We start from the raw sequence: 21689 nt of genomic DNA on the forward strand, positions 1-21689 counted from the left end.
GGAGAAAACTGCTTCGAAAATTTAACATTGAACCTCCCATAAGGAAAACGAACTTCTATGTTTAGACTTCCAAAAGGGGGGCTAAACATTAATTTTCTTCTATTTCCTTTAGAAATTCGAAAAAATCAGATATTTCTCAATAAGAGTGCCAAATTTTATATTAATGGTGTGAAAACTTCATCTTCTCCCAGTGCTGTAGAAAATTACACGAATTGTATAACAGTCTAGGGTGTTTAATAAGTAATGGTCATAAATTAAACCGTAGATAGTACATGCCAAAACTAACAAAAAAGTCTTAGTAAACATGTGTCCACAAACGCTTCGTAACGGAGATAGGGGCTGTCAAAAGTTTGGGAAAATGAAGTTTAGAGACGAATATCTCAAAAAGTATGAATCGGACAGAGGGCGGTTCAATGAATGACTATCGAAGTCAGACATGCGCTATGCAGAAATGCATGGTTGATAACTCTGCAATGCGCGCGCAAGGGATTCGTCAAAGAAACGGAAGGAATCCCGGAAAATTGTCTAAGGAAAGGGGGCTCGAGATGTACGTCGAGGGCGAGTCTATCCATCAGTAATTCATACGTCGTGGTACCAGGTCGAAAGCTCGAAAAGATACAAAATGGCGGACAATGTTTACGTGCCGTGTGTGGTTGCATAACCAGCAGGAAATGACAGAGGTAATCGAAGTGTGGTGATGTACGTTCAAAATTGCTCCAGGAAGAATTCCGACAACTAATGCATACGTACAAGTGTTTCAGCACGTAGGTAAATCAAACGGTATGCAAGGCACTGATGAAGCATTATGTGCTAAGCAGTTAACGTAACGAATATCCGCAAACTGGATTTCAATGGGAAAAGCATGACAACATTCGAGTATGTGGGAGGCGAATCTGAAACATTCCGCATGTTGAACGCGTAAATGTATTACAACAAGCAAAAAATGATGGACATGTAGTGTTTCTCCATATCAACAAACAGAAATCGTCATGTTGGTAATGTGTACAGCATTAATCATAAGGTAAACAGTAAATACCCAGATGTGTAACCACAGAAGAGATGCATGAGAAATTAACGTACCTCTATCATTAAAGTAAATATTGGAAGTGTCGTCTATTCATGCGAATGCATGCTCGTACTCGTTTTCGCAAAGATCCACGTACTCGTGATAACAAGTCGGCATCCTGTTGAATATGTCCGCATCATTGTTCCACCCTTTCTCGAAAATCTGAGATCAGAACCACTGCATTCAGTGGGCACTTCAGCGGATTTGAACCCGTAACATCATGCACCCAAGGTGAGCTCAACGTCTGTTGCAACCACGATTCAGTATTTCCAGCTGGCTTGCATGTTCTACCAGTGCTCCTTTCGGCCATTCCATTCATTTTCGCGCATCGTTTGTTTTACCTTGGTATTGATACAGTAAAGGACTACTCTGTACATGTGCATTCGTCTTAGGAATGTGCTCTGAAGTAGTTTAGAACATGCACCACCACCTTTCTTCGATTGCCTCTCTCATTTCCTGTTGATTATGCAACCACACACGACACGTAAACATTGTCCGCCATTTTGTATCTTTTCGAGCTTTCGACCTGGTACCACGACGTATGAATTACTGGCGGATAGACTCGCCCTCGATGTTCATCTCGAGCCCCCTTTCCTTAGACAATTTTCCGGGAATCCCTCCGTTTTTTTTGGGAAATCCCTTGCGCGCGCATTGCAGAGTTATCAACCATGCATTTCTGCATAGCGCATGTCTGACTTGGATAGTCATTCATTGGACCGCCCTCTGTCCGATTCATACTTTTTGAGATATTCGTCTCTAAACTTCATTTTCCCACACTTTCGACAGCCCCTATCTCCGTTACGAAGCGTTTGCGGACACATGTTTACTAAGACTTTTTTGTTAGTTTTGGCATGTACTATCTACGGTTTAATTTATGACCATTACTTATTAAACACCCTATATATATATATATATATATATATATATATATATATATATATATATATATATATATATATATATTGTCAACTCGATATCGTGTCGTGCCTTTAAAGCTGGGATGTAGTGAAATAGTGACACGATACAAGCCGCTTCTGTCTACTATCCGAAGTAGACAGGAATACAATTATAATCATATCTCCACCAACCTACGATGTAGGATTTTATGTATAACATGTGAAGGTGACAAATTAATTAATAGCTGAGCATGTCAACTTAATATCGTCCCGAGGATCAAACCTAAGATCGCCTCCACCATTTCAACCCCCTTGCTTGTGCCTATATTGCAATGACGTAGCTCAACGTCTCAAGGAGATTGTCTTCCGAACATTTTCCACAATGCCCGGGAATAACAACAACTATGAAGGTTATAAATTAATTAAGAGTATGAGCGTTTAACTTTAATGGACATTTATTATCTTTTACTTTAGTAGAGTTAGGTGTATTATGTTGTGATGTTTTGTTAAGTGAAATTGCTTGATCACATTAATAAAGCTGTTGTCGATTCAGTGAATTGAGAATAACCAGAGATGTATTACTACATACATTCGATGTTTGCTGGAGTCGAACTCCTGGACACGGAGTTCGTCGTCGATGTCAACCACAGTGGATGGGTTTCCACTGGAACTCGATGTGGCTCTTCTACAGATACAAGAACTAATCTTAAGAACTGATGTCGCTCTACGAATCTCAGGAACTGATCCTGATTCAGCCTGACATAACCTTTTAATGTCAATTTTCATTATGACGAATTTGTTGTTTCTCTCTTACCAAATTTCGTAGTTCATACATCTCTGTGCTGAAACCGCAGTTTCTGCATTTACTCTCATTGACCAAAACTACAGACAGTTTACGTCTGCGATTTTCACAATTTTACCTAATTTTGAGAATGTGTAATTGTGAACACAAATTTATACAGAGTTTACATTTTTCTTCTTGCTTCAGTATTTGTTTATACTCTTTTGACACGTGCAGACTCGTGTCTGTTACTTAATGAAAACAACAATCATAAGCACTATGCAATATGGTGTGATAATCTGTCTGTCTGCAACATAACTAATTTCGGACTACAATTCAATTTATAAACAATACTTTAATTTTCCTCTTTTTAGCCAATTAATAAAAATAAATGAATTTTGATATTGGTTTCTATTACTGAATTTTGGCGTACCGTTACAATATATATATATATATATATATATATATATATATATATATATATATATATATATATAATTCAAAATCATGTTTTCAGTCAAAGGAAAAAAACATTTCATTTGTTTATCTTTCGAATACCAATATCTAATCTAAATGATCTAGACCCTCAAAGTATTGTAATATTTATTTATTTATTTTGTATATTACTGTTACGCACACGCCTAAAATGCCATGATTGTTCTTTCATTTTAGTAGATATTACTTTTAAAGTTATGCTTTCTAAGTAACATTCCGTATTTTGGAATGCAAAATATTGATGATAATGCTTCTACAATAACTTTGTTTTCCTTCTGTCGTATCTTCCTTTCTCACCTCGCAAAAGTGGATTTATATTCAAAAATGGTTGGAAAATGAAAATAGGGATATTTCACCCTGTTTGACAAATCTTGTTATAAAATACTGTACTTAGAAGGCAAATTCTGTACCACCAGACATGACAACTCTGATTCGAAATCGTAGCAGTTATAGTAGTAATTACTATGGTCGTAGTAGTAATAATAGAAGTAGTAGTAATATTAGTAGTAATACAGTACTTTGCAGTCTTGAATAAAGGGTCAGTTTCCCAAACAGACTACGATTAACATAGACTGACAGTAAGACCGTACGAACACGGCAAAGGCAGGGGTAGTGGAGGACATTTAAGGGAAAAAAATGACAACATTAGTTTCCAATCCGTTCTTGAGTGCCCAGTTCCAACCCGGAAATACGTGCGCCCGGTTCGGTCCTATAGCATTTGTGTCCGGGCCGAACAGGACACGCCCAGCCCGTGCAGGGCTCTGATTCATATCCACTGCAAAAGCTGTTTTTGTTTCATTCTGACTTTTATTTTAGTACTCAGACGAGAATTGTGTTCTATGTCTTAATTTTCTGCAATCTTTCACATATGGAAAGATTCGTTTACGTATCTAAATGTTTCATTACGTATGGAGAGCTAAATGACAAACAGGCATGTGCTGATATTAATACAAAGATTCGAAATATTGAATTATTAAGTATTTCAATCAATGATGCTTTTTTATACAATTAATAACAAGTCTTATTATATTTAAAAGAAGAAAAACACATCTGCAAAATTTCTCCCGATTGCAAAGATTGACTTCGAGGTTCGAACCTAGTTTACTTTTTCCCGAAGATACCCGAAGCAGGACTTAGATTTTTTTCCTTAAAATAGCAATAAAGAATGCCCTCGACCTTTGAGACATCATGTACCTTTCGGGAGTCAACTTTCAAAAGTTTGGTGTGGGTTCTTTTGCCCCATAAAACTGTTTTCTGCAGAAAATAAAAAAGCATTCCTTTATTTTTTTGCGTATTTGTCCATACAAAAAGTTTCGTTGGAATTCTTTGTGGCCTTTACACACATATGACATACTGTTACAAGCATCTTTTTATATTTCGTGATCAAAGGTTTGGAGGGGTCCGAGTCCCCTAACCGTTTTTCTCAGGAAAACACAAAACCCGTTTGCCCTCAATTTAAACCTACAATATCTGTGCAATATTTGATTCAATTAGGTTCACTTCTTCCCGACTTTCGGGCGTCAACTTTTAAAATTTTGGGTGGGTCTCTTGCCGCTTAAAACCGTTTTCCGCAGGTCATAAAAAAAACCGTATTCCTTTATTTTTTGCGTATTGTCCATACAAAAAGTATGTTGCAATTCTTCATGTCCTTTACACACATCTGACATACTAGCACTTTTCATATTTCATGATCAAAGGTTTGGAGGGGTCGGCGCCCCACGCTTCCTTTTACCCCAGGAAAATACGAAACTCGTATTCCCTCATTTTATGTCTACAATATCTGTGCACAATTTAATTCACTTCGCTTCACTTCTTCTTGCCTTTCGGGCATCAACTTTCAAAACTTTGGGTGGGTTATTTTGCCCCTACAACTGTTTCTCCGCAGAAAATAAAAAACGTTTTCCTTTATTTTTTGCGTATTGTCCATACAGAAAGTTTCTTTGGAATTCTTAGTGGGCTTCACACACACCTGACAATGTGTTACTAGCACTCTTGATATTTCATGATCAAAGGTTCAGAAGAGTCCGGGCCCCAACTAACCGTTTTTTTAGGTAAATACGAAACTCGTATTCCCTCGTTTTATGTCTACAATATTTGTGGAAATTTTCATTCACTTCCGTTTACTATTTCTTACTTTTTGGCGTCAAATTTCAAAGTTTTGGGATGGAGTCTTTTGCCCCATAAAACCGTTTTTCCGCAAAACTAAAAAACCCGTATTCCTTTGTTTTGAGTGCATTGTCCATACAAAAGTTTCGGTGCAATTCTTCATGTCCTATACACACATTTGACATACAGTCAGTAGAACTTTTGATTTTTCGTTATCAAACGTTTAGAGGGGTCGGCGCTCCACCCGACTGTTTTCTCTAGAAAAATACGAAACCCGTAACCTAATTTTCTGTCTGCAATATCTGTGCAAATTTCATTTACTTTGGCTCATTTCTTCTTTTCTTTCAGGTGTCAACTTCAAAATTTTGGGTGAGAGATTTTGACCCCTAAAACAGTTTTCCGCAGAAAATAAAAAACCAGTATTCATTTATTCTTTTGGTTATTTTGCATACACAATGTTTCGTTGCAATTCTTCATGTTCTTTACACACATCTGACATACTGTTACTAGCGCTTTTGATATTTCGTGATCAAAGGTTTGGAGGGGTGCCTCACCCAACCTTTTTCTTCAGCAAAATACGAAACTCATATCCTCATTTTACGTCTGTAATATCTGTGCAGAATTTCATTTACCTCGGCTAATGTCTTTTTACCTTTCGGGCGTCAACTTTTAAAATTTTGGATGGGGTCTTTTGCCCCCTAAAACCGTTTTTCGCAGAACATTAGAAACTCATATTCCTTTATTTTTTGCGTATTGTCCATACAAAAAGTTATGTTGCAATTCTTCGTGTCCTTTACACATATCTCAAATACTGTTACTAGTACTTGTGATATTTCGTGATCAAAATGTTTGAAGGAGTCCGTGCCTCACCCAACTCCTTTTTCCAGGAAAATACGAAACCCGTATTCCCTCGTTTTAAGCCTTCAATATCTGTGCAATATTTCACTCACTTCGGTTCACTTGTTCTGACCTTTCCAGCTTCAAATTTAAAATTTTGGGGTGGGTTGTTTTGCCCCATAAATCAGTCTTTCCGCAGAAAATAATAAACCCGTACTCCTTTATTTTTTGCATATTGTCCATACAAAAAGATATGTTGAAATTCTTCATGTTCTTTACACACATCTCAGATACTGTTACTAGTACTTTTGATATTTGGTGATCAAAGGTTTGGAAGGGTTGGCGCACTACGGAACCGTTTTCCCCAGGACAATACGAAACCCGTATCCTCATTTTACGTCTGCAGTATCTGTGCACAATTTAATTCACTTCGGCTCACTTCTACTTGCCTTTCGGGCTTCAACTTTCAAAAGTTTGGGTGGGGCTATAGCCTTTAAAACCGTTTTCTCGCAGAACATAAAAAACCCGTATTCCTTTATTTTTTGCGTATTGTCGATACGAAATGTTTCTTTGAAATTCTTCATGTCCTTTACACACATCTGACATACTATTAATAGTACTTTCGATATTTCGTGATCAAAGGTTTGAAGGGGTCGGCACCCCACGCTTCCGTACTCCCCCATTTTATGTCTACAATATCTGTGCACAATTTCGTTCACTTCGGCTCAATTCTTCTTACCTTTCGGGCATTAACTTTCAAAATTTTGGGGTGGGTTCTTTTGCCCACAAAATAATTTTTCCGCATTTAATAAGAAAGAAGTATTCATTTTCTTTTTGCGTATTCTCCATACACAATGTTTCGTTGCAATTCTTCATGTCCTTTACAGACATCTGACATACTGTTACTAGCGCTTATGAAATTTCGTGATCAAAGATTCGGAGGAGTCCGTGCCACACTTAACCGGTTTTTTTTAGGTAAATGCGAAACCCGTATACCCTCATTTTATGTCTACAATATTTGCGCAAAATTTAATTCACTTCGGTTCACTTTTTCTTCTCTTTCGGTGCCAAATTTCAAAATTTTCAGATGGGGCCTTTTGCCCCACAAAACCATTTTTCCGCAAAAATAAGAAACCCGTATTTTTTTGTTTTCAGCGCATTTCCCATACAAAAAGTTTCGTTGAAAGTCTTCATTTCCTTTACACACATCTCACATACTATTAATAGTATTTTTGATTTTTCGTTATCAAACGTTTGGGAGGGTCGGCGCCCCACCTAAATGTTTTCTCTAAGAAAATATGAAACCCTTATCCTCATTTTACGTCTGCAGTACTTGTGCAAATTTCATTCACTTCGGCTCATTTCTTCTTGTCTTTCGGGTGTCAACTTTCAAAATTTTGGGTGGGAGCCTTTGACCCCTAAAACAGTTTTTCTGCAGGAAATAAGAAACTCGTATTGATTTATTTTATGGTTATTTTCCATACAAAATGTTTCGTTGCAATTCTTTATTTCCTTTACACACACCTCACATACTGTTACTAGTACTTTTGATATTTCGTGATCAAAACTTTGGAAGGGTTCGTGCCCTTTCCAACAGTTTTTTCCAGGAAAATACGAAACCCGTATTCACTCATTTTACGTCTACAATATGGGTGCACAAGTTCATTCATTTCGATTCACTTGTCCTTGCTTTTCGTTCGTCAACTTTCAAAATTTTGGGTGGGTGCTTTTCCCCGTAAAACCATTTTTACGCAGAAAATAAAAAAAACAGTATTCGTATGTTTTTCGCATATTATCCATATATTAAGTTTCGTTGCAATTCTTCATGTTCTTTAGACACATCTCACATACTGTTACTATCACTTTTGATATTTCGTGATCAAATGTTTGGAGGGGTCCGTGCCTCACCGAACCTTTTTTTGCTGGAAAATACGAAACCCATATTTCCTCATTTTAAACCTACAACATCTGTGCAATATTTCACTCACTTCGGTTCACATCTTCTTATCTTTCTCGCATCAACTTTAAAATTTTGGGGTGGGTTCTTTTACCCTATAAAACTGTCTTTCCGCAGAAAATGAAAAAAAAAAGTATTCCTTTATTTTCTGCATATTGTCCATACAAAAAGTTTCGTTGTAATTCTTCATGTCCTTTACACCCATCTGACATTTGTTACTAGTACTTTTGATATTTCATGATCAAATGTTTGGAGGAGTCCGTGCCCTACCTAGCCGTTTTTAAAGGAAAATAAGAAACCCGTATTCCCTCATTTTATGTTTATAATATCTGTGCAGAATTTCATTCAGTTTGGTTCACTTCTTCTTACCTTTCGGACGTCAAATTTCAAAATTTTTCGTGGGGGCTTTTGCCAATTAAAACTGTTTTCCACAGAACATTAAAACCTCGTATTCTTTTATTTTTTGCGTGTTGTCCATAGAAAAAGTTTCGTTACAATTCTTCATGTCCTTTACACACATCTGACATACTGTTACAAGCATTTTTGATATCTCGTGATCAAAGGTTTGGAGGGGTCCGTGCCCCACCCTACCGTTTTTTTTCAGGAAAATATGAAGCCTGTATTCCCACATTTTACGTCTGCAATATCTGTGCACAATTTTATTCACTTCGGTTCAGTTATTCTTGCCTTTCGCGTGTCAATTTTCAAAATTTTGGGTGAGTCTTTTATATTAAACCTTTACTTTATGTAACTTTTTATTTTTTAAAATTCTTTTTTTGGGGGGGAAGAAGGAGAGAAATGTTTTTTTCTGATATGTGTCTTTTGCCATTCATCTTTTTTGAACTGCTTAAGTAAGATCATTTTGTAACTTTTGATGTCATCCAACTCCGTCGAGATAATAAAATTGTCATTCTTAACAATTTGTTTTATTTCCTTATTTTTCAGTTTGCCACACTGATATATTTTTAACAAAATTGAGGTTTGGTCCAACGCCTTTCGAATTCGAAACCAACCCAACCGCCGAGCTTTTTGGGTTGCCTGCTATTGCAGGAAAACGAGAATTTCAGGTGGTAATGTACTTTTGGAGTCGTGTATACAAACATTTCCGATATAAAAATAATCCAATGAAAACGATCTTGTAAAGCAAATTTATCCTATGCCTTTATAAGCTTCATACTGACACAATATATGTTAACATTTGTCTACGTTTCAGCAAGCAAAGCTATAGCTCCTAGTAGGGTAGATGGAGGGAGGGGAATCGGATCATGGGGGAAATCAGATCAATCAAAAGCAAGCATTGTAATTGAACGTTTAAAGAATATTTTTTTATTCGACATGGGGTGAATTGTATTGAAACTACAATTGTGGAAGATTGGGGAAGTATTGAAACTACCTAACTCTCTCTATATATTTTATTTTAAAAAAGTCAACTCTTTTATAAATGATGTTGCTATGATCATAGGGGACACTGTGGCTCAGTGGTAGAGGATTTACTTCTGTTTCCAGGAGTAACTGGTTCGATCACAGTGAAGTGAGTTTGTGGTGGACGAGATTGTCTTCGTCGGTTTTCACGGAATTCTCCACTTTTCTCTCACTGTAATTTTAAGAACTCTTTCAACATTAATGTGCAATTTCTTACATTTTCTTGAGTACTTAGCTTGCATGATTCTGGCATGTTCATCAAAAGATTTCCTTGCTTTAAAAAATGAAAAAAATCCTGTAATACGTATGATATATTTATACATACATGCATTTCTGCAAATTTGTCTGTCTTTGTCGTTTGAAATGCCTCGAAACTATGTTCGTAAAACTGCTCACGGCCCTAATGCTTCCAGGTCAGTTGTTGGTATGGAAGAAGCTGTTGCGGCTGTTTGAGAATGACAATATTCTATAACGAAACTGCAGAAATACTTGGTGCTTCACTTACATCTCTTAGAAAAGAACTTCAGATCTACACGATTTATCTGTCAGTTGTTTTTGTTCTAATCCAGTGTTTCTCCAAGACATTGAAGCAGCTTTAATTGTGTGTTTGATTTACATGTCGAAAAGAGGTTCCGGCTTAGCACCAATAAGTGCACATTAGTATCCATGCAAATATGTTACTGAAGAGGAGTTTCACATAATTTCAAGGCGGTAACCGAAATAGCTGGTGTTGATTGGTTTCAAGGATTTATGAAAAGGCATTGGGAGCTATTCATCCGGAAAGCTGAAGGACTTTCACGAGCAAGAATTAATGGAGTTACACGAGAAAATGTGTCTGAGTTCTACGCATAGTCGAGAAACCTTATTCCTGAGTGCAAATTAGAAAATAAACCGGAGTTTATTTACTATCAGGGCGAAGTGGGTCTTTCGTTAAACAATAAGCCACCCAACATTGTTACTGTTAAAGGGTCTCGTGATGTTGTGGCTTTGACAAATATGGAACGTGGAGATAACGTGACTGTACTCACTTGTGTGTCATCAATAGGAGTTTACATTCCACCGTCTGTTAGTTTCAAGGGCAAGAGTCTGAAACTTAAATATCGGGATGGTATGCCACCAGTATCCGACGTATGTGTGACAGAATTAGGATGGGTGAAAGAGAAGGCTTTTATGAAGTGGGTGGACTATTTCCACAAACATCGAACTATTCAAGAATGTGTGTATACATTTGGTAAAGTTATTTTAATTATGTATGGACATTGTTCGCACACATCCCTGTCTGTACTAGACGTGTGTAAAAAGTATGATATAGGAGTGTTGTTGTTGTTACTTCACACATCACATGTACTGCAGTTGCTTCATGCTTGTGTTTTAAGCGACTAATCGCATATTTCAGAGAGCAGGCAATATCTTGGCTTCACAAAATCCTGGAAGGATAATATCAAAGATAAGTTTTAACTGCATTTCCAAACAGGCGTGAATTTGATAGCTATGTTGGTAATGGTGTAAAAGCGCTTGAAGTGGTTGACTCCATTCAATCCACCAGCTTTACCAGGACACAAATTTGTGAATAAAATTTCGAGTTATCATTACAGTCTCCAGCCACCACTTCTACGAGCGCCAAGGATTCAATTAAAAGCCTTATACTTTCTCTGGTTACGAACACATCAACGAAGTAAAAATTAAGATACCCTAGATCTTCTCAACATCTGACATCAGATTCACATATTCATGTCTTAAGGACAAAATGAAAACAAAGAGACAGAGTACCGAAGACGAAAACAAACGTCGCCAAATACAACAGTCAATTAATTATGGAGTTATGGATTTTTACGTATGTTCTACTATCCCGAGAAAAGTCACAAAGCGTAAGACTGAATACAACGCCTGACTTGTAAAGTGTGGTTCCACGAATGCTTTTGTAATACATTCCATAAGAAAAAAGTTTACTTGCGTCATTTGCATATCAAAATCATTGTGATATGAGACTTGAATCCACTGATTAACGTGGAATACAAACCACATGAGCTCCCGCCGGGAATAGAACCTGCGTCTCCCACGGAAAATTCGCGTATGACAGCCGCTTAGCCAAGGATGAGCTCTGGCGCCAGTATTATATGAAATCATACAGTTACTTGGAATAACACTTCAGACTGTCTTAGACAGATTATCCGCATTTAAGTCTAAAAGTATTCAAGAATGTGTGTATAGATTTGGTATTAATTTAAATTTTTCAAGTACAGCCAATAATCACGCTGTAGGATTGTCAGAAAACCAATTTAATTATTCTGAAATGTTTACTAGATGATTTTGACCGTGGAATTAAATCGTGAGATACAGAACTAAAAAATGTAGCGTTGTCTATAAATTATTGCGTTAATGAGAAAATAAAACATTCACGATATTATTCGTTTATGGGTGTAATCCTAGAGGACTACTTGACATACGATGTAAATATGTTTACAAATAAACTCATTTCAAAAGTGTTCACAATGCGAGACAATTAATATACAATTTACAGAGGAAATGTTTGAACACAACAATCAATATATTGAATGAAAACTTGCAGAACCACTCTTTTTACACTTGGTTTTAATTAAACTTAATGCTTTTTTTTTTAGCATTTTCCTTTATTTTTCGTAAATGTTTGAAGAAGTAGTATCTGTTTAAATAACAGTTCTTGCCAATTATTTCTAGCAATTAATTTCTGATAGTTTCAAACCTAACAAAGATAGCAACCAGGGCCTAGAGCTGAACGGCATTCACCAGGTTATGGCATATGCTGATGATGTGAATTTAATAGGGGATGATAGGAGAACAGTAGAAATAAATGCAGAGATGTTATTAAACGCTTGCAGGGACATGGGTTTAGAAGTAAATGCAGAGAAAACTAAATACATGGAAGTGCGTCGGGACGGTAATACTGCAAATTGTGAAGGCGTTAAAATATTAAATAATACTTTTGATAAAGTGGATACTTTCAAATATTTAGGATCAATATTAACAGACGAAAATCATATTCACGAAGAAATTAAATGTCGACTAAAAGCAGGGAATTCGTGTTACTATTCGGTTCAAAATCTCTTGTCGTCGCGAATTCTGTCGAGGAATTTGAAGCTTAAAATATATAAAACGATAATCATGCCTGTTGTTCTGTATGGTTGCGAAACATGGTCGCTTACTCTGAGGGAAGAACATAGACTGAAAGTATTTGAGAACAGGATCCTGAGAAAAATATTCGGACCCAAGAGGAACGAGAATGGGGAATGGCGGAAGCTTCATAACGAGGAACTACATAGTTTATACGGTTTGCCGAACATTGTTAGGGTCGTCAAGTCTAGGAGGCTTAGGTGGGCAGGTCATGTAGCTAAAATGGAAGAAAGTAGAAACGCTTTCAAAGTCTTAACTGGTAGACCCATAAGAAAACGACCATTAGGAAGACCTAGGCGCAGATGGGAGGATAATATTAAGATGGATCTTGCAGAGATAGGAATGCAAAGTAGAAACTGGATGCAATTAGCTAAGGATAGAAGTCAGTGGAGAGCTTTTGTGAACGCGGCATTGAACCTCCGGGTTCCATAGGCCATAGAGTTAGTTAGTTAGTTTCAAACGTAGTTTAAGAACGAAAAAATCAATTGACCTTCTTTACTTTACCTTTTGTTTGTACTAAGCGCAATCCAATAGGTTTGTGTACAAATAGTTCTCCAAATTTGAGCGACGTCGAATTTTACTTAACGATGAGTTACAAGATGATCGTCCATCCACGTCTGCTATTTCCAGAAATATTAATGATGAAAGGTAGAGCAGCACGTGGTATGATTGACAGAGCAACATGTAACACACTATAAGATTCAGTCGTTTCTGTACGCATATGTTTTTGTAACACATTTGATCTTGCGCTGTCACCGAATGTAAGGAACATGTAAACTGTTCCTCAAGTTCATTAAATGTCAAAAGGAAAAAGAGGCTTGTATCAGTTCATGTAAGAAATTCTGAACCAATACAAGAGATAAGAATAAAATAATGTCCCGTATTTCGTTTACACGGAAGAACACTTGCATTTATTAATTCGACTCCCGAAATTAAATAGTAATCTATTAGCTCTTCGAAACAAACGTAGGTCCTTTGATTTGATCTGCGAAAAATGGCTGTATTCTTCTTGCGCTATGTCGTATATATATATGACAAACATGGATGGAGAAAAAAATAAAGGATTGTGGGTGACGAGCGATATACAACAATTTGTTTACCTGGAGTCATCAAGATAATGTGTATTAAAAAACACACATAGTCCTATAGTGATTCAACACAACAATATATGATTCCAATCAGCGTCATAAATTGTTGACTATTTTATAAGTAAAAACATAGAGTTAATGACTTATTGTACCTACTCACCTTTTATCAAACTCAAATAGTTCTTTTTGTTCCTATACACGGGAAAATAAGATGTATGATGGGAGATTTGTCCCGTCTAAAATAGCTGTTAAACACATCCTTACAGTGGGTTTTGATACATTTTTTTCAATTGCTGTAAAAAAGTAAGAAAAATGTACTTAGCAGTCAATCAGAAGTAAGAAAAGCATAGAAGAGAATATTCTTCCGTGTTTCGTAATAGCAACTGTTAGTAGTGATTTCCATTAAGCAACGTTGTTGTTTCAATGATTCACACCGAATACAAAATTTACTTCTTGAAACTTTGTTTCTCTGATAAAATTATTTCGCACATTCACCAATTCGTAAAATATGACAATAGGTTTATTTCCGTTCCAGCGAAAACATCAATGATATAAGGAATAAAATAGCAAGTGTGCTTGCCCGCAAATAATTAGATTAAACATTTGTTTAAATGTATTAACAATATAAAATATAAAATACAATGTAAACATTAAATTATACCTGTTATCATTATTTTAGTGAAGGACTCCAATATTAATAAAACCGTATGCTGCAATCGTATCTTACAGATATGACATATGGTATTGCACTTTGTAAATTACGAAGAAATGTACCATTGAGTTGACTGGTTTATTGTAATATTTTCCATATACGAGGCACATATGTAGTTAACGAGTGCTTAAACTCATTCTTTAAATGAAACAATGATCAAAAACTGGAGAAACTGCTTAAAACTTAAGGCGGACGTGCTTGGTACTAATATTAATTACATCTTGATATGAAATACCTTACGTCACAGTTTATCAACTTCCAACATAAGTATCTGTATGTAGCTTAAATGATGCTATTCCAGATAATCACTAAACAATGCTCAGTATAATTTATGACATTTCATTTACTCGAGTGTCTACTAAAGTCACCTAAGCAATTCGCTTTAAATATAAGATAAATTCAAAATTATCTGATTCATTTACACTCATTATTTCAAAGAGCTCTAATGTCAAAAATAATTTTGAAGCATTGATTACTTACCATAACAACACGAGTTTACAATATACTAAGGTTTGAAGATTCCTGAAACCCATGTTCCTTTTTACCATCATACGCCCAGCCCGTAGAGAGGACTACAATTTAAAATATAACATACACTTTTAGGTTAATGAGAATGTAAGTGCAAATTATGTAATTTCGTTCATTTTTGAAAGTAATTATTTTAAAGGTAGCAAGTGTTCTCATTTTGTGTTGTTGAATTTAGCTTTATAAAAGATTTCATGGTTCTAATAACCATTTTAGTAACCAACACCGGCTAGTTTCTGACTTCTAGTTTACTCTAGTGCGCAGCTAATACCATTTGAGATCATTCATTGGACTAATTTTCAGGTAATAATTTGTTATTAATAAAACAGAAGAAATGGCTATATGTTGTACAAGCCATTATAAATGAAACGTTTCTTAGCAACAGCGTGTGTTTTTGGATCTTTGAATAGCTACCTGCAATTGTTGCGCAAAATGAAATACACAATACGTATTTACTACTATTGTAAATAGCTTTAATGAGTATGAATATTCCTTTTGCGTTTCGAAAGGTAGTCACGAAATGTCAAACCATCTATAGACATTATTACCTACAGTAATAAATATTATACAACTTGATATGAAACGTATGTTATCACATGAAATGGTTCCTTATATAATAACGATCGATGCATTATTGCATGTTCTACGGCTTTTATTGTGACATATATGTCCCACAGATATGAGATCTATATTATTTTACATAACTCTGTATATTTTGAGAAGAAATAGTCTAAACCTAATTTGTTTATTAAAGATACACATGTTTACTAAGGTCCAACTTGCAAATTGCTGTTTTCAATGTCACGTATTTGAGTAATTCATGACAGGCCCAAACCCATATTTTCCGTAAACTACAAAAATAAGTGTCCCTCTAAATTTATTTCCACTGTAACCAATACTTTATTACCCCATCTTTAAGCAGCAGTTGTTAAAATGGCGTTCACACAAAGGCAGCATTTGGTATTTTTGTAGCAGCAAGTGATTTTTTCGGTCTGTGTCACGTAATCCTGGGGACATATAAATAATTAAACTCAATTTAGACACATAGGTACCTTAGAGATTATTTAAAATGTAACAATCAACATTTCCAATATTAATCTATAAATATAATCTTTTTACTCTTCATTTTGAGGTACTACTGGTTAGTGGTAGAAAGCACGCCTCTAGAGGAGTAATCATGTTACGGTTATTTAAAAAAATAAAGAAAATTTCTTTTACTATAACACTACGTTGGTAACGTTGAGCCTGTGAGACCCAAGCCTTTACAAAAAATAATATAACTTTAGTTGGCAACACTCGAACTGCTACATCCTCCCCCTACCTTCCGCTTCTAAGTTGTAGTTTAATCATACGTAGCCTGTTTTAGTTTTCGCTTGGTCATTGTTGTGTGCCGCGTGCTTTTTCATAGAGTGGGCCAGACAGACCCAGCGTTACCAGTGATGTTATTTTTACTAGCACGATTAAATAATATTAAGTAGCGATTTTAGAAGAGAAAACTTCATAATTACGTGTGTTGATTTGCATGTTTTTAAGCACTTGTCGTATAGTTTATATATATATATATATATATATATATATATATATATATATATATATATATATATATATATATATATATATTCAAGTGAAGCATGGCCGAAAGCTATGACGCATATGTTCAAAGAATAAGGGACATGTTAGAGCAAGCACTAAGTGATGTAGCTAGCAAAGAAGATGATGAAGATTGTGATCCTGACTTTTATTCGCCTAGTGATCATTATACTAGTGATGAAGGAAGAAACAGTGATGGAAGTTCTGATTTTGAAGAAACTGTGCACAAATATTATATGTGAACTATAAATACTTTCATAACAATAAAGGACATATATTAATTTTGAATTTGGCATTCAAAATAAATTACTGTACTCTTTCGTTTAATGTAACTAAAGATAATTTCGTCAATGTAAGCTCGAAGTAATAAAATATTCTTCTTTAATTGATTTCAGTGCGTAAAAACTTGAATGGGTCCCGTAGAACCAACGTTACCATTTATGAAAGTTTCCTGAGTGATAATAATGAATGTAACTATAGATTGAATATATAATAGTTATGTATTGAATATGTAAATGAATAGTATTGAAATGAAAAGGGGACATTATGTTACCTAACATATTATTATATAATTATGAGCAATGATTTATTGTTTCAACTAGACAGGTTTTGAATTTTAGAACTTTCATAAGTACACTGGGGAATATAGATATGTGCAATTAGATCATTTCAGCACTAATCTGTTTTAAACTTTTTAAACAACTACAATTTTAACAGGAATACGTTTAACAATAACTAATCTGAGCCATTATAATAACAATTTAAGAATATACGAATATCTTTTTGTATAAGTGCATTATCAACGAAATTCTGCAAACGACAATGTACATATTTTGTCTATCAGGAGACCAACCACAATCAGACATAGCAATTGTCATCATAACAGGTGAGGACAATAGCAAGGGAAGTAATCGGAAGCTTACAGATCTGAAGAGTGTTATGCCATCTTCAATCCCTTCCGTCTTTAAAACGCAGAAAGATAAACGGATTCATTATTTGTTATTGGAAATTGAGGCTTGATAAAGTTGGCTGGCATAACACTTTCTCTTTTACAAAACTTGTTCACTTCCTAGACCAAGGCAGACGTAAACCTCTGACATGTACAAAGAATAATGCTATTGTATTCATATTTTGTAAAATTAATATTGAAATGTTTAATTATACACAAATGAAATACTTGAAAATTCATTAAACAATAAACTTGTGCGACCAAATACATCGTCTGTAATATGTTTAGATAACGAGAAAATATTATATTAAAGTGAAACGTAACTAGAAAATGTATCAACCCTCAAAAAATAGAAGCATATTATTTTATACTGGAAATATTAAAAATATAAAACTTATTCCGATATACTAAAATTTTTAGAAAGTACATTATTAAAACACAATCAAACTATATACTAATTGCCGCATTTCAGACCTTTAATTCGATAGCCAACGGATTGAAGTAGCGATAGATATATACTCATAAAAATCTAAGATTACTTTTTAAGAACAATAAAATACGTAGAAAAGAAAAGTCAAAATAAGGTGTTACTGTGCGAGACAAAGTCATAAATTGTTAAATAGTGATACAAGTATAGAGCATTTGCTGATAGTACAGACCACATAAAAATCACCGATGTAAAAAATGTTTACCTAATTTTCAACAAAAATAGAATTATCTACATATAAAAAATAAATATTTTCAGATAATATGTACTTGCAGAACTAATAATCCAAACACCCGATATGCTTTTGTCGATTTAATGATATTTAAAGCTCGAAATATAGCGATTCTAAGGATGAAATGTGCTTAGTTTAAGGATCGTACATAATCTAATCAAACAGTGAAGATGTATTAAAGTTGAATTAATGATGACATTGTGTTTCCTCCTTGAAAGTCGTCAGTCGACAAGGTGTCATTAGTATTGGGTAAACATGTTCTTGTTGATGAAAATCCTTGCCTTCAATTCTAGAACTCCCGCAAAGTTCATCCATTAACTAAACGAAGTCAAGTATGTCAGTGTAGTGATACCGTGAGAACCCATGTAGTCGTGGGATATGGAACTACATAGGTTAAAACTGTAATTGAGTAACAGGTACCGTCACGAACGTAATTTCAGAACGTTCCAAATAGTGTCTTGAACGCATTGTGAGTGCCTAGAAAACCTGCTCTACTGAGTGAAAAAACGACAAACACCAGTGCAAATAGATTTTGAGCAGTTAGGTAAGATCATTTGTGTGAAACAAGCTATTATTGAATATTGATTTTCGTTTGTGTTTTTTCTTCGTGCGTCCTCCCTGTAACCTTCGGATTGTTTATAAGGGTGTTTGGTAATTTTAGGAAAGAATACAACGAGAAAAAAATTTTCGTAATAGTGTTTGTGTTTGTCACAGCTAGTATTATGGTTGTATGTCCGTTTACATAAAGTCAAACGAAAAAAAGCCCGCCTTCCATTCTAAATCGCCACACAGAGGTCCGGCGCAAGCAGAAAATGCCACCCAAACAAGGTACCCATATGAGACCCCCTATAAAAATGTTAGTATCACTGAGTTACCATTTGCCACGTTGCCCTACAGGAATCTCTTTTTGAAAGGCAACTTCTTGAAAAATTCAAGCGAGATAATCACTTTCGAAAGTGAGTAAGAACTTGCTTTTGCAGATAATACTTAGAGAAATTTCTTTTTAACGATATACGAAACATATGTAATTATATGCACAGAAAATGCAGAATATTGTAATGATTTCCAATACTGCTAGGCTATTTTTGTTATATATAAACAACAAGAATATTTAAGATCTCAATAATTTATATATATAAAATATATATATAAAATTATTGAGATCTTAAATATTCTTGTTGTTAAATAAAGTAATAATGTTTAAAAAAAGACAAAGAAAGAACTTGATTAAAATTTAGAGAAAAAAAGGGTTGTTATATATAGGAAAGAAATTTGTTTTTGTCTTACTTTCTTTCGCTCACATTTCTTTGTTAAAGCTTGAAGTTGTAAGCGAAACACCTTTTGTTTCCATTAGCTTCGTGTTGGAATAACGTAGCACAGAAGACGGGAATGTGTGAGCGACACGCCCCCTTTTTGGCTTCGGTTGCCTCGTGCTATTATGCCTCTCAGTTGGTTTGGAGAAAGTGAAATACAACGAACAACTGGAAGACTGTCTATATGACAGCATATTAAAGTGAAATTCAGTGCATTCGTGTAATGATTCTCTTTTCTTGGCAGTACAGAAATCCATTATAAGGAAGGCAAATGTATACCATGACTGGGGAGTGTGTCAGTGACTGGGGAGTGTTTCTTCTTTTTTTTAAAAAAAATAATATTTGAGGAAGTAACTAAACGTCAATTTGTTACAGTTTGATAGGCAAGGTTGTTAGATTATTTAGGCTGTATCAATTTAATTGAAATTGTATTAGGACTCCTATTATACCGTCATGTTACCAGAACTTAACAATTTTACAATAAAAAAAAACATTAAAACAAATTTTTTAGTGGATTGTTTTGTAATGATACAAATAGAATGTCCCTCTTTTAAAAAAACAAAGAAAAAGAGCTTGTTAAAGATTAAGTAATCTCTAAATGATATATTTCTACTTCTAAAGTTGCAATACTTGTAATTAAACTACATAGTTTCATGATAGAGGTAATACATAGAAGAATGGCTACAACGTGATCGTGAATGTAAATTGAATTAAGTACTTTTCGCTAGGAGTAGTCATTAAAGAGGTTGAAATTAAGTTAATAATTAATATAATTCCAATTGAATAAATTCTATGATACTATATAGGAAGATTAGGGGGAGTCGGCAAATAAAATCTAAGGGCCAATTTGATCGCATTGAGGCAGACAGTTAAATTTAAACTCCTTAAAGAAAATTATTGAACTAACTGTTAAATTAAACTCGGTAACATTAAGACGTTTAAAATTAATATGCACTCAATAATTAAAATTATCGATAAATCATGTTGCACAATAGTAGAAGAAAATGAAGTTTTAGACTTTGGAGAAAGTAGATAAATGTAGCTTTTAGGAAAAAATATTTTTCTGCCAATTCAAATTTTTCCAAATGCGAAGCGCTAAATATTTAAGAATTTAACTTTTGCTATTACCAAAAGCAGTAGAAATACTCACTGGGTGTTCAATGTACACGTTAAAAATTTAACTAATAATTAACTTATATTCATAACATCTGGTAAGTTAGAAATCACCACTCAAGTCCATCTAAAATCAATACAATTTTAACGATGAAAGGGTGTTTGCAATTTAAGTAGGGATAGTATCAGTACCGAGACTAGTCTCGGTCTCGTCTCTATAATTCGAGACGAGATCGAGACGGACTTTTATATACTGAGACGAGATCGAGACCGAGACGGACCTTCACATACCGAAACGAGATAGACACCGAGACAGACCTCTATAAATCGAGACGAGACCTTGGTGAGTGTCGAAAGTCTCGGTCTTGTCTCGAATATTGATAGTTATTTTGCCTATATTCAAAGCTTGTTTCGTTGCTGTGTGATATAATATGGGAACGGTTGATTGATGTACAGTGCTGTAATTATGGGGTAGGTATCGAGCTCAAGCCCCTCCCGAAATAAATTTGTGATCATTATTTCGCTTTGCACGTACAACAGAAATGTTTCTTACTCGCTGTTATATATAATTCTCTCTCTCTCTCTCTCTCTCTCTCTCTACATATATATACATTAAAATGCTGAAATTTTGAACCTTATTGTGTGAAATATTGAAGGGAAAATTCTTCTAGATACCTTGCAATACCACTAGATAAACAAGCAGTTTTGCCAACGCAAAATAAAGTTGTGTGTTCTCAAATTGCACTATGTAAGGTATTACCTATTTCTAATTTAGATATTAAATAAAACCACAATACCACAGATATTATTCATTGTAACAAAGGACAATACACTATCACTAACATTAATAGTTTGGAGATCACTAATAACTCAAATGGCATGGTGCAATGCTCATCATTTGCATCTTAGTGTCAAATACTACGATCATTAAATAATGCATTTCGAATGAATGAGAAAACAAAGTTACAAG

This window comes from Thermobia domestica, assembly GCF_964235325.1.
Source record: "Thermobia domestica chromosome 18 unlocalized genomic scaffold, izTheDome1.hap1.1 SUPER_18_unloc_1, whole genome shotgun sequence".
NCBI lineage: Eukaryota > Metazoa > Arthropoda > Insecta > Zygentoma > Lepismatidae > Thermobia > Thermobia domestica.